Source organism: Sinocyclocheilus anshuiensis, unplaced genomic scaffold (genome assembly GCF_001515605.1).
Source record: "Sinocyclocheilus anshuiensis isolate Anshui unplaced genomic scaffold, SAMN03320099.WGS_v1.1 scaffold3689, whole genome shotgun sequence".
NCBI classification, from domain to species: Eukaryota; Metazoa; Chordata; class Actinopteri; order Cypriniformes; family Cyprinidae; genus Sinocyclocheilus; species Sinocyclocheilus anshuiensis.
This window is the reverse complement of record NW_015553084.1, coordinates 19,962-28,639: the sequence shown is the minus strand read 5'-3', so window position 1 is coordinate 28,639 and position 8,678 is coordinate 19,962.

Below are 8,678 nucleotides of genomic sequence, written 5' to 3'. Positions count from 1 at the left end.
GGGTAGAGCTCAAGGCTTGGAATCAGGAATAGATTCCTTTAAGGGAATACGACCAAGAGCCTAGAATCATACTAGTCTTGGCCTGTCACACAGGGGCTACCGCACGTTTCTCTTTGTATCTGCTAAAGGAACTGTCTCAACAGACCCTTAGTAGCAACACAACACTGATGCACACATCCTTAAACGCTTTGCTAGTGCTCGCCATAATGAGATGAATATATCACTCTTACCACAGAAATGCACACTTCAAACAAAACAGTCAATGAAGACGAAGAAGAGAATGATGTGTAGCTCCCGGCGCCTATTTATACTATAGTTGCACCGGTAGTGACGTCATGGCTGTCGCCGGCCAACGAGTTGGTGTTTTTTCAATGTATGCTTCAGACACGAGTCACGACGAGGCGTTCCCCATAGCGACCCCTAGAGGACGCAGTTCGAAGTTCCCATGAAAGGGAACAAATAATATTCTGCACAAAAAATGTCAAGATACAAAAAATTTTAACATTTTGTTAAAATGTCGCAGAGAGAGAGAAAAATAAATAAATATGACATCTGTAATTTACAATTATAGGCAGGGCCACTGCTGACCAAAAAACACCTACTGTAGGGGTCAAAGTAGAATGTTAATAAATTATTAAAAATCAAAAAAATAAATACATTGTAATTAAATTGTATTATTTATAAATTACAATTGTAGCTCTAGACAATTACCTATGGGTATGATTTTATTAATACAGTTGTCTGATTGGTTTTGGCTCAAGCATTTAGAAATCACACAAAAGAATATTAGGCAGTTTTACTACGACAAAAGCATGGTTAATTTTTGTAAGGGTTGTGATGTCCACATGTTTTTGTTGAAGAAATTATAGAGGCTGTAGCATTTATATTGCAAAACGGTGGCCAAAAATTAAAGTGGATATTTGTATTAAATGTTTGGTCAATATTAAACAAGGATTTGATCGTCCTGTAAGTGTAACAACAGCAATTACCAGGCCTTTGGTGCCCTTTGCAGGCATTTGTAATATTATGTTTGTACATAAATAGCTTATTTTGTATTACATTACAGTTGTGCTCAAAATTATTCATAAATATGACGCTGAAGAATGCTGTGAAAAATAATCTGTATCAGCAATCCTTTAGATATTTTATTGTAAAAATTTACTAAAATCTAACCTTTCATTGGAGAATAAGAATTTAAAATGGGAGAAAACTCTCATTATGAAATAGATGTTTTTCTCTAATACACATTGGTCACAATAAATCATACCCTTTTATCCAATACTTTTTGCAACCTCCTTTTGCCAAGAGAACAGCTCTGAGTCTTCAGCTATAATGCCTGAAGAGTTTAGAGAACATCTGACATTCCTTCATCCAGAATCTCTTCAGACCCTTCAGATTCCCAGCTTCTCCTCTTCAGTTCACCACACTCATCTTCTACAGGGTTCAGGTCAGGGAACTGGGTTGGCCAGGGCAGACGCTTGCTTTTGCTCTCAGTGACCCATTTTTGTGTTGATTCTGATGTTTGTTTGTGGATCATTGTCCTGTTGGAAGATCCAACCATGACCCATTATAAGATTTCCAGCAGGGACAGTCAGTTTTTAATTTTTTATCCATTGGTATATTATAGAATCCATTATGCCATGTATCTGAACAAGATATCCAGGATCTCCGGCAGAACAATAGGCCCACAACATTAAAGATCCAGCAGTATATTTCATTGTACACATGGGGTACTTTTTATCCCTGTGTGCACCAAACCCATCTTGAGTGTTTTCTGCTAAAAAGCTAATTTTTTAGTTACATCTGACCATAGAACCCAGTCCCATTTAAAGTTCCAGTCGTGTCTAGCAAATAAATATGCTGGAGTTTTTTTGGGATGAGAGCGTTTTCTTTTCTAGATTTTTCTTGAAACCCTCCCAAACAACATTGTTTTTTGAAAGGTTTTCTGACCCTGAGACTCAACTATTTTCTGCAGTTCTCCAGCTGTGATCCACTCAAACTCTCCTCCTCACCGTGCATTAGGACCATATAGACACACATCCTCTTACTGTATTAGAGAAAAATATTTATTTCATAATGCGATTTTCCCCCACTTTCACTTTTTCTTTTCTTTTTTTTTACTTTAATTAAAGGTTAGATTTTTTTTTTTTTTGAATGAAACATCAAGTGGATAAACAATGCGGATTTATTTTCACAGCCGCCTTTGATCATATTTATCAAGGTTATGAATAATTTTGAGCACAACTGTATGTATTTTAACAGTGTTATTCAATGAAACCACATGATTATTATTAACTGCTCATGTTTACTTTTTTTATTTATGTATATGTTAATTGTAATATAGAACGAAAGTTTTTGAGCAGCTGGGAGTTGGTGCCCTATGCAAACTGCGTACTCTGCATATAGGGAGCGGTGGTACTGATTATAGGCTAAGCAAAATAAAATATGAACAAAACCGTGTTGAACATCCTTCGAGGACAGCGCATCCACTTTGCTCTGCCTTCCTTATTCTGCTCTGTCTCTCATCGACAGCAGTCTGTTCTGTCTGAGGGCCGTATATTTACCACCAGTCCAGCCTGCTCTGAGGACTGTTATGAGTCTTAGCTGCTGGATTTTATATTTGGTTACCTTATATTGTTTTAAACCTTAAATCTTGATTTTCCTGAAAAAAAAAAAATCATGATATGATGTTTTTACCATATCACCCACCTCTAGCCTGAAAGAAAGAAAAATGTTTTAAAACATCTCAATTATTTGTTTTTACTGAAATCTACAGTTTTTAATGTCTCAATATATATTGACATTGAAGCCCAAAACAACTTAAAAACAAATAAATCATGGAATATGTTTATCAAAACATGTTTAAATGTTTAACTTGACTGATTGGAATCTTAAATTCTGCCTATTTAAATGATATTCTTTCCACATTACACAGCCCTGTATGTGTTCTGTTGTGTATTTAATCATTGTGAAGATCTGATTGATATGACATGTTTGTTTCTGGAACAAACACTGAGGAAAGTCCTGTGTTAGTGTAACTTACCCCATGAAGCCCAATGCTGTTTATGATTTTGCTGTTGTTTATATGTATATATTACAAATGTTGTTTAATTATATCTATTATAATACTCCTGGGTTTTTTGATGGAAGTCTTGATATTCTGTTGTTGTTCTACTCGTTCATACTTCAGTAAACTAGAGAGAATAGTACAGACACAGCGGAATCAGTGAACACAATCTGAAATCTATTGATGAAAGAATCATATTAAAGGAATAAACCCTACAGTAGAGTTAATGTCAGTAAAGTGTTGCTCAGCGCACTTCTGTTCCCATCAGCCCCGTCTTGTGCATTTATCCACAGGTTCTCACCCACATCAGGATGGATGTTTTCATTCGCTAAGAATCTTGATGATCAGCTTCTGCTTTCAGTCTCCAGTCCTGAACAGTTTCTGCTGACAGGAGAACATCAGATCATCTGTCAGGATTCACAGTGGAGATGATGACCATCCCAGCAGCATTACAGCGAGAGAAGAGACACAGATCAAGAAGACTGGTGCTTGTAGAGACTCGAGATCAGCGTTAATGTGACTGCAGTCACACACATCTCACAGCAGACAGAATACACTCAATCAAACGCATCTGTACAGCTTTAAGAGAATGCACATCATGATCATAAAGCACCTTAACATTGCTGCCTCCCGTCACTCACTTTAACATCGATTGTAAGCACTAAGGACTATGAAACAACAAAAGCTGTTATTAGCTTTTACACCGAGCTGGACTTTATCTGAGGATATCAGCTATAAGCGCAGTTCTTCTGATGGACTGAGGAGGGCAGCAGTGCGCCTTTGACGCGTCTGTTCTGCCGCAAATCACAGAAGAAGAAGAGGTTTACCGCGCATGCGCAGTCTTCACTCCTCTGAGGCGAAACCGAAAGTAAACTCGACAGGAAAATGCGGAAGTTTTGAAGAATTAAAAACTGTCATAAACATCACATTAAGGTAAGTTAATTTCTCTGCTTCTGACATAAGTTCATATTATTGTAGTTTTCTCTGTCGTGTGTTAAATCCGATCTTTAAACTTGAACACATTTAGTGATTTGCGTCGCTTGTAAAAGTGGATGAAGCTGCTCAAGTTCATCTTCAGGATTATAATGATATCGAGCTCTAGAGAAGAGCAGCTATCACACATTTGACAAATATAATAATCTGCACGTCTGAGATTTGAGGGGTTTTCAGCAGCGCTTCAACAATGAAGCATCAGCTCTGAATATAATCTTCATCAGATGTGATGATCAGTTAGTTGATGTGTGTGAGTGACGTCACGTTACAGCAGCAGAAACACATCAAGCTCTGAACAGAGTCCTGCTTTTCTCCTGCTGCTGAAGTCAAATATGTTCAGTAAGACACAAGAGCATCAGTGAGCTCAGATACTGACGATGCTCATGAGGAGCACTCTTCAGATCTTCTTCACTGCAGTCAGTAAAGCAGCACTTTATGGATTCAGAAGAACAAACTGCTGCAGCTCCACATTCTCTTCAATCTCATTGTGTGTGCAGCGTTACGATTGGTTTTCACTGCAATCACTGGAATAATAATCACAATATTATGTGTCATTTGTTCTCTTGTGTTTCCATATGCAGGACTGAAGTCAGTTTGTGATTATGGAGAGCAGAGAGAGATCTTCATCTGCTGATCACAGCTGTGTGTCTCTGAAGAGTGACGGATCTATGGGTCATCCTCCTGACCTCAGTGATGATCCAGTGACCTCTGACCCCAGGTGAGATATAATCCAGTAAAGTGAAATAAAGTAACTTGTGGCCAAGTATGGTAAGCCATACTCAAAATTTGTGCTCTGCATTTCACCCATCCGTGTGCACACACACACACACAGATGTGCACACCGTGAATATGGGGTTAGATCTCTGCCACAATTCTGCATATTTTAAACACGCAAAAGTGCATTTTGCACACGTGCGAACTGAGTTTTGTGGAGAAAATTTTCGTCTCACAAAGAAGAAAGTATTTTGAGTGCACAAAAATCAATTGTGCATTTAAAATACGTTTTTGGATGCGTGCAGACCTTCTCTTTTGTGCTTGCAGTGTTTCACTAGCTTTCTCCCCTGATGCCTGCCCTCAGTGCTCTCTAAATGCTGACGGCTCGCTTGCTCAACACAACCTATCGTTACAATGTGCCATAATTCCATCCAATCAGAGACAAGGCTGCTGAATTCTGATTTGCTGCCTTGACAACCAATCACAACATTCCCTGCATTACTGACGACAGCGGAAGAGGAAGAACACAGTGCGTGCATAATTATGCAAGTAGACATTCTGATCATATTTTTTCCAGAAACATTTTACCAATTCCAAACACATCAATCTTAATAACTACTATTAATCTTGTATTTAATCATTTATAACTATCGTTTAAATTTGATCAAATCCGATTCTGATTCTGCTTATTGATTCCAATTCTTATCAATTCCTAATTCCGGTTCCAATAAAATCAGAAAATCCATTAAAAAATCTAAGTCAAACATTTAGATGTCAAACATATTTATTCTGTCTTTTGAATTTGGTTTTACCAAAAAATACCACAGAAAAAACAACCAGACTAATATAAATTTTTAAACATTAAATTGTTAAAGACAAGTAAACAGGGGACTTCCAGTATGGCGTCGGGGCGAGTGGCAGCGTAGAGTGAGAGCTCCCAGACAAACGTGTTATTCTCCCTGAATTTAATTCATTATACTCTTTGAAATTAACTAGTAAACATGGAGGGGGAGAAGCAACAAAGGCTAGAAGCAAAGCATCCCAAAAACCAGAGAAAAATTAGAAACAAACAGCGGAAAATGAAGACAACGCTGGCGAGCACAAAGCCGAGGATACCTTTTAAAGTAGTACTGGCGCTATATATGCTGAAGTTAAAGCTATCCGATCGGACGTAAAAACAGAGTTAAACAATTTTCACGAGATTCTTTCCAGAGCCACGAAAACTGATTTGGCAAATTTCAGAACAGACATCAACCTGAAACTGAACGAAATCACCACAGATTTGAAAGACACGATGGGTAGATTGGAGAAGGCTGAACAGAGAGTGACGGATTTGGAAGAATGGAACACCGAAGCTAAAGAAGTGCTGTGTCAAACCCTTGACATCCAGCAAAAAATGCAAATAAAACTGACAAATCTCAAAGCAAGATCTCGACGAAACAGTATACGACTGTATGGAATTCCGGAGGAGTCTGAAGGGGAAAACATACAGGAGTTTATTGAAAATTTAATCAAGACGGAACTAGCCCTCCCCGACACTGAACTTGGGATACAACGCTGTTCCAGGGCACTCGGCCCCAAACCACCGCCGAATGCTAATCCCCGATCGATTGTGGTTTACTTCCTAGAATATAAAATCAAAGAATTGGTGCTTCGTTCGGCTTGGAGGAAAAGGGAAGTTTACTTGAAGGGGAAACGAGTGTACTTTGACCAGGACTACCCCGCTGAAACTCAAAAGAAGAGGAAGGCATTCGCGCCAATCAGGAAACTACTCAAAGAAAAGGGTCTCCGTTTCCAGACACCTCCTCCGGCTAAGCTTCGCATTTTTTTCAAAGATGGTCCAATTGTTTATAACAGCGCAGTAGAGGCGATGGAGGATCTAAAGAAGAAAGGATTGACAACGGCCAGCATCAGAGAAGATCATACCACCGCATCGGCATCCATGGAAAGGCTGAGTAAAATCTCTTGGGAAACAGCGGGCGCAAGGCCACGACACAGCCGAGAGACACATCAAGAGAGAGCGCGGAAAAGACTCCAGGATTTCCGCCGGGACAGTGGTGATACTGATTGACTTTTTCTCAGGGTAAAATTAGTTAAAAATAACTTATAGCCAAGATTGAACCAGAACCAGAATGATAGTTTAATACAGGAAGGACAATATTCATACAAAGGCTATGAATCTTGAGTTTGGATACAATTATTTTCATTATGGTTAATTTAAGTTTTTAGCTTAACAGATTCATAAATGAAAAACGTTTTTGTCTGGGAGTTCTAGGAAGAATTATTCTACTAAGTGCACTGATTTATAATATCGGATTGCACTGGGGAGGCCTTTCCTTTCCAAACAGAAGTTACTTAAGAAGAAGCTTTGATCATGGAAGTTACTGTTTTTTTTTTTTGGTTGCACATTTTACATTTTTCGATGCTGTGTTAAATGTGTTACGATGTTAAGGTCAACCAGTGCTTACAGTATGAAAGTGTATGATGATAAATGTTGTAGCAAAAATATAGAATAATATCACTTAATGTTAACGGGTTACAAAATCCTATCAAACGAGGTAAACTTATAGCAAAGATGAAAAGAGAGAATCAACATATAATTTTTTGGCAAGAAACTCACCTAGTACAAACTGAACATGAGAAACTGAAAAGGTTAGGATTTAGAAACACATTTTATTCATCCTATGCTAAGGGACATGCTAGAGGAGTTGCAATATTAATTTAAAATAAGGTGACTTTTCAGGCTTCCAGCCAAATTGCTGATGAAGAGGGACATTACATTTTGGTAAAAGGGATCCTTGATACTTGGATAATTGGACACCTCTAACTTTTAGTTTGTATAATCGAATAGAAATTATAAGGATGAATGTTTTACCGTGATTATTGTTTTTCTTTCAATCACTACCTGTAGAGATCCCAAAAAAAATAATTTAATGACTGGAACCGAATGATCTCAAGTTTTATATGGAAAAATCAGAAACCCAGGGTAAGACTCAAAATACTCGAGACTTCCGGTATGGCGTCGGGGCGAGTGGCAGCGTAGAGTGAGAGCTCCCAGACAAACGTGTTATTCTCCCCGAATTTAATTCATTATACTCTTTGAAATTAACTAGTAAACATGGAGGGTGAGACGCAACGAAAGGCTAGAAGCAAAGCATCCCAAAAACCCGAGAAAAATAAGAAACAAACAGCGGAAAATGAAGACAACGCTGGCGAGCACGAAGCCGAATTCTAACGGAAGAAGATTGGTTAAACATATGTAAGTCACAGCATGCAACCTCCAGTTCTGGTCAGTGGAGAGAATTCTCATGGAAAAACGTCATTAGATTCTTTATTACTCCAAAAAGAAAATATTTACAGAATGGTAATCCAGAATCTGCACTTTGCTGGAGACGATGTAGCAACTCAATGGCGGATTATTTTCATATATTCTGGAACTGTCCGGCAATCCAATCATACTGGTTAATGGTAATCACTGAAATAGAATCAATGCTGGGTTTTGAGATTGATCATAGCTTTGGTACTATATATTTAGGAAGCATACCTACTGATTTTAATGCTCAAGACAAGTACCTTCTCAGAGTGTTATTGGTTGCTAGTAAAAAAGCAATAACCAAGAAATGATAAGAACTGGTCGAAATGGTTAATACACAGGAAAATAGATAGTACATAAATAGATGTTAAGTGTTTTACAGTGAATGCCCCCCACCCCACCCTTTTTTTCCCTCCATATATGTGAAATACTTACTTAATGGAAATACACTGAATGGACTGAACTTTAAGGACTTTAAATGACTGAAACTTATGGACTTCAATTAACCTTTTATTTTATTTTATTTTTTTATTATACCTCCTCCTTTTGTGTGTGTATGGGGCGGGGGGTATTATTGGGAAAGTAACACCT